General features: G+C 43.2%; 1 non-coding gene across 1 annotated transcript; it reads right to left on the bottom strand.

Annotated features, from left to right (window-relative positions):
* Positions 1–1,177: 1,177 nt before the first annotated feature.
* Positions 1,178–1,250, bottom strand: trnak-uuu. Its single transcript has one exon. It is a non-coding gene; the product is annotated as a tRNA-Lys (tRNA).
* Between the last annotated feature and the right edge of the window lie 5,558 nt (positions 1,251–6,808).

The following is a 6,808-nucleotide window of genomic DNA, read 5'->3' as shown; positions in this document are numbered from 1 at the left end:
TGGACTTGGTACAAGTAATTGGTACAAGTAATCGGTGGTGTGGACTTGGTACAAGTAATTGGTACAAGTAATCAGTGGTGTGGACTTGGTACAAGTAATTGGTACAAGTAATCGGTGGTGTGGACTTGGTACAAGTAATTGGTACAAGTAATCAGTGGTGTGGACTTGGTACAAGTAATTGGTACAAGTAATCGGTGGTGTGGACTTGGTACAAGTAATTGGTACAAGTAATCAGTGGTGTGGACTTGGTACAAGTAATTGGTACAAGTAATCAGTGGTGTGGACTTGGTACAAGTAATTGGTACAAGTAATCGGTGGTGTGGACTTGGTACAAGTAAATGGTACAAATAATCAGTACCAGTGCGAGTGACTGTAAAAGAGGGTCAGTTATCGGGGTGCAGGATACTTTGTTACAGAGACTGTCAGTGTTTCAACTGGACCGGTGACTGAAGTGACCTCTGCACTCAGGGCTGTGAGTAAGATTTGCTGCTGATGCATTTAGTGCGATTAGAGCAGATGTCCCTCAGGTGATGGAGAACGTCATTGTAGGACTTGATCAGACTGTATCAGCAGGAACTGCCCATCCACACCTACACAGGGAGGGACGTGATAGCAGGGCAACAGGGCATAAACCCTCATTACAAAGACAAATGACCATCTGAGAGGTCAGTGGTGTAAATACATCAACACTGGTCTGGAAAACAGTGGTCAGATGAGTCATCCTTCACCATCTTCTCCAACCAAGAGAATGGTACAGGCCTGAATGTCTGACCTCCCCAGTGAGGGGGTACGGAGGCTCTGTTATGCTGTGCTGGCCACTTGTCCCCCTGAAGGGAGGGGTCACTAAAACCAATACGCAGGTATTTTGATTGGTCATTGTCCTAAGATTGATTTAGTCACCTGGGGCCAGAGTCACGAAAGCTTTCTAAGCTTTCTTAAGAGAAAAATTGTGAAGGTTCTTAGAACAAGTTCATAGGGTTGGGCCTCTTGCCCGGAGCGGTGGGCAGCCCTATTCGCAGCGTTCAATGAGCAATTGGGGGTTAGGTGCCTTGCTCAAGGGCACTACAGTCACATACTGAGTGCCCTTGAGGCTCAGAGGATTGAATTAGTGACCTTTTGTTTGCAAGGCTGGTTCCCTAACCAGGCCACGACTGCCCCCACAAACAACTTGCTTGCTCGCCCAAACAGGGATTTGGACCCTGGACCCTCAGATTAAAAGTCTGATGCTCTACCAACTGAGCTATCCAGTCTCTGATCTGACGTAGACTTTTTCTTGGGACCTTTCTCAAGAGCACATTTAGAAACATGAAGAACATCCTTAAAAAGAGTTTTGGTGACACTTTATTTGGAGAGTCCACTTTAGATGTAGACACTTAATTTACTATTGAGTTACATTCGAGTAAATATCTACTACATTGACCAGAATTTTCTTTAACTCTAAACCTGCTCTCATCCTAACCTAACAACTCTCACCCTGGTCCAAATCCAAACCTTGGTCCAAATCCTGACCCTAACCCCACCACTGCTTAGAGATTAGAGTTTCCACAGATAGTTTGAACATCTGTAGATAATCTGTAGTGGGCCATCTAAATAAAGCGAGACCAGATGTTCAGTCTTAAGGCACTGTCGTGAATCCAGACCCAGAACTCAACCCAGCTGAGCAGCTCTGGGACATTTAGACATTTACCTGAAGTGTAAAGGCCAATTTAGCGTCCAGGCGACAAGCGTCGCTCGACAACAAAAACTGCTGGACAGGGCAGCATTACAGGCTTTCATTGTCCTGCATCAGCGACAAAGCGCCGGAGTAGAGCATCATCTGCAGCTTCTCTGAGAGCCTGACTGCCAGAGCCACACAATAGAAAAACTGCTACAGTCTAACTGCACTAACAGTGGGGATTTTATCTGCAGGGTCGCTACGGCAACCAGAAATTCTGCTTGTTTTCCACATGAACGTGACCTCTTTCCCTGTCGTGCAGGTTTCCCAGATTCATGGTTTTCCCAAAAATTCCACTTACCCTGAAAGTGCAGTGTGATGTACACGACAAGGTCTGCAATTTTTTGACGAATGACACTTGTCACCTGGACTGTAACCTGGCCTTTAGCCTGCATTCTCCACCACCATCGACAAAATTCCAACTGAGGGAACATCCTTGGAAGAACGGTGATCCAGAGTTCCAGACATCTGTAGAATCTAAGCTGTTCTAGTAGTTTATGGCGGCCCAACACCTCAATAAGTCACAGGTCTGTAGTTTATGTTCCATATTTCAGGTTTAATACAGAGTTTAGTACAAATTACAGTATGAAACAAGAACTTATTCAGACATTTCGGTCCACTGACCGGATCAGGAGAGTAGCCGCCGAATCTCTCGGTGAAGCTTTACTGCACAGTTTCAAAAACAATAACTTAAACCTTCTGAACTCAATACTGCCTGAGTGTGACACGCTCGTGTGTCTGAGCGTTACAGCGAAGGCCCTTTAGTGTGTCCGTGAGCCCCCTTGCCCCTCTGAGCGCAGGGGTTAGCAGTGCCCGCTGGTGCCCCCTCACTGCCCCCTGCTGGCTGCTGCTTCACTCCTGCAGACGGTGCCTCTGTAGCATCCAGGGGTGCGGGGCTTTCCTGTAGTCCGGCAGGGGCCGAGGGGGAGGGGGTGGGGAGCTGCAGGTGACCAAGGGTGGGGTCAGTGTTAGTGTTGAGGTCAGCACCCCCCTGCCCCCCCTCTGCTATCCCCATGTTGGAAATCTCAGCGCTGACCGGCAGCAGATAGATCACCTAAGAGAGAGAGAGAGAGAGACAGAGAGGGTTAGTGCGTTTGTATGAGTGTGTGTCTGTGTTTGTGTGTGTATGAGTGTGTGTGTGTGTCTGTGTGTGAGTGTGTGTAAATTTGTGTGTGTGTTTGTGTGTGTATGAGTGTGTGTCTGTGTGTGAGTGTGTGTAGATTTGTGTGTGTGTGTGTGTGTGTGTGTGCACTTTGTAGTGTGTGTGTGTGTGTGCGCGCTGCAGTGTGTGTGTGTGTGTGATTGCGAATGTGTGTGTGTTTGTTTGTGTATGAGTGTGTGTGTGTGTGTGTGTGCACGCTGTAGTGTGTGTGTGTCTGTGTCTGTGTGTGAGTGTGTGTAAGTGAGTGTGCGTAAAGTTGTGTGTGTGTGTGTTTGTGTGTGTATGACTGTGTTTGTGTGTGTGTGTGTGTGTGCTGTAGTGTGTGTGTTTGTGTGATTGTGAGTGTGTGGGTGTGTGTTTGTGGGTGTATGAGTGTGTGTGTGTGCACGCTGTAGTGTGTGTTTGTGATTGTGTGTGTGTGTGTGTTTGTTTGTGTATGAGTGTGTGTGTGTGTGTGTGTGTGTGCACGCTGTAGTGTGTGTGTGTGTGTGTGCACGCTGTAGTGTGTGTGTTTGTGTATTTGAGTGTGTATGTGTATTACTACCTGAGTTGAGTCTCCCTCCTCAGAGCTTTCTGAATTTGACTAAAAGGCAAAATATTATATTTTATTGTAAAGACAACGTAGTAAAGTGCAGTAATGTGTTATATTGTTACAGTACTGTAGTACAGTACTGTTATATTGTTAGTACTGTACTGTAATGTATTATAACAGTACTGTATTATACTGTATTATAACAGTACTGTACTATACTGTATTATAACAGTACTGTACTGTATTATAACAGTACTGTATTATACTGTATTATAACAGTACTGTACTGTATTATAACAGTACTGTATTATACTGCATTATAACAGTACTGTACTATACTGTATTATAACAGTACTGTACTATACTGTATTATAACAGTACTGTACTGTATTATAACAGTACTGTATTATACTGCAATATAACAGTACTGTACTATACTGTATTATAACAGTACTGTATTATACTGTATTATAACAGTACTGTACGGTAATGTATTATAGCAGTACTGTACTATACTGTATTATAACAGTACTGTACTATACTGTATTATAACAGTACTGTACTGTATTATAACAGTACTGTATTACACTGCATTATAACAGTACTGTACTATACTGTATTATAACAGTACTGTACTATACTGTATTATAACAGTACTGTACTGTATTATAACAGTACTGTACTATACTGTATTATAACAGTACTGTACTGTAATGTATTATAACAGTACTGTACTATACTGTATTATAACAGTACTGTACTATACTGTATTATAACAGTACTGTATTATACTGCATTATAACAGTACTGTACTATACTGTATTATAACAGTACTGTATTATACTGTATTATAACAGTACTGTACTGTAATGTATTATAACAGTGCTGTACTATACTGTATTATAACAGTACTGTACTGTAATGTATTATAACAGTGCTGTACTATACTGTATTATAACAGTACTGTACTATACTGTATTATAACAGTACTGTACTGTATTATAACAGTACTGTATTATACTGCATTATAACAGTACTGTACTATACTGTATTATAACAGTACTGTATTATACTGTATTATAACAGTACTGTACTGTAATGTATTATAACAGTGCTGTACTATACTGTATTATAACAGTACTGTACTATACTGTATTATAACAGTACTGTACTATACTGTATTATAACAGTACTGTATTGTACTGTATTATAACAGTACTGTACTGTAATGTATTATAACAGTACTGTACTGTATTATAACAGTACTGTACTATACTGTATTATAACTACTGTATTTTATGATATAGTAATGTGATGTAATGTATGATACTGTATTACACAACGTACTTCATGTACTGGAATACTAATCATTATCAATTGTTTAGAAGACAAATACATTAAATATTTCTGTGAAAAATGTGTATCTGTATACACTCACCGCCAGAGCCTGCCGGACAACAGACACCACCTACAGCACACACACACACACACACACACACACACACACACACACACACACACACACAGTTATTAAATCACATACACATATTTACACAGATATGCACAGTTATTAAGACACACACACACACACATGTAGACACACACAGAACACAGTTATTAGACACACTCACACTAAAGTGCACACATGCACTCAAACACACACAGACACATAATTATTAAATCACACACACTTACTAAAGCGCACACACACACACATACACACACACACACACACACACACACACACACACACACACACACACACACACACACACAGCTATTAAATCACAAACAGTTAGTAAAGCACACATAAACAGGGACACACTACAGCGCACACACACACACACACACACACACACACATGTAGACACACACAGAAACACAGTTATTAGACACACTCACACTTACTAAAATGCACACATGCACTCAAACACACACAGACACATAATTATTAAATCACACACACTTGTGCACACACACATACATACACACACACACAACACACAGCTATTAAATCCCAAACAGTTAGTAAAGCACACACGAACAGGCACACAGTACAGCACGCACACAAACACACACACAAACACACACACACACACATACACACACACACACACACATATACACACACGCACACATACACACACACATACACACACACACACGTGCACACACACACGCACACACACTACAGCGCGCACACAAACACACACACAAACACACACACACACACACACATACACACACACACACATACACAAACGCACACATACACACACACATACACACACACACACGTGCACACACACACACACACACTACAGCGCGCACACAAACACACACACAAACACACACACACACATACACACACACACATACACACACGCACACATGCACACACACAAAGCACACATGGACACACAGTTACTAAAGCGTTCACACACACACAAACACACACACATACAGGGGGTCCTGGGGTGTCTGGGACCCACTATTTAACCTCTTGGACCCTATGAATGTTTCAAAATCAAAACTCTGGGGTCCCTGAAAAGAAACCCTATGATCTCAAGCTGTCACGGTTCATCTGCTTCCCCCACTGTCAGCTTCTGTCTCTGGTGGTCTTAACTAACTACAGCTGGAGCGCTGCTCTGCCTCAGGGTGGCGCTGTAGCAGACTGGCTCACCCAGTCGGTCCTTCATAGTCTAGAAACCGTAACTCTGCCCAGATTCCTCTGAAACACTTCACAATGAGCTGCAGCAGATCTGAAAACCGGAAAACTCGCCCAGTTTCCCAAAAGTTTGGAGTGAAGAGGGACTGTTCCTCATTCCTCACACTGAAGACCGAAGAGGAGACGAGGAAGATCTCAGTTACTGCGAGGAAGAGCGCAGAACCGCACTAGAACAGAGACTCTACAGAAGAGGAGACGAGGAAGATCTCAGTTACTGTGAGGAAGAGCGCAGAACCGCACTAGAACAGAGACTCTACAGAAGAGGAGACGAGGAAGATCTCAGTTACCGTGAGGAAGAGCGCAGAACCGCACTAGAACAGAGACTCTACAGCAGAGGAGACGAGGAAGATCTCAGTTAATGTGAGGAAGAGCGCAGAACCGCACTAGAACAGAGACTCTACAGAAGAGGAGACGAGGAAGATCTCAGTTACCGTGAGGAAGAGCGCAGAACCGCACTAGAACAGAGACTCTACAGAAGAGGAGACGAGGAAGATCTCAGTTACTGTGAGGAAGAGCGCAGAACCACACTAGAACAGAGACTCTACAGAAGAGGAGACGAGGAAGATCTCAGTTATTGTGAGGAAGAGCGCAGAACCGCACTAGAACAGAGACTCTACAGAAGAGGAGACGAGGAAGATCTCAGTTACTGTGAGGAAGAGCGCAGAACCGCAC

This window comes from Pygocentrus nattereri, chromosome 9 (assembly GCF_015220715.1).
Source record: "Pygocentrus nattereri isolate fPygNat1 chromosome 9, fPygNat1.pri, whole genome shotgun sequence".
NCBI lineage: Eukaryota > Metazoa > Chordata > Actinopteri > Characiformes > Serrasalmidae > Pygocentrus > Pygocentrus nattereri.
Note: the sequence above shows the minus strand (reverse complement) of the source record. Positions and strands in the feature narration are given on the sequence as shown.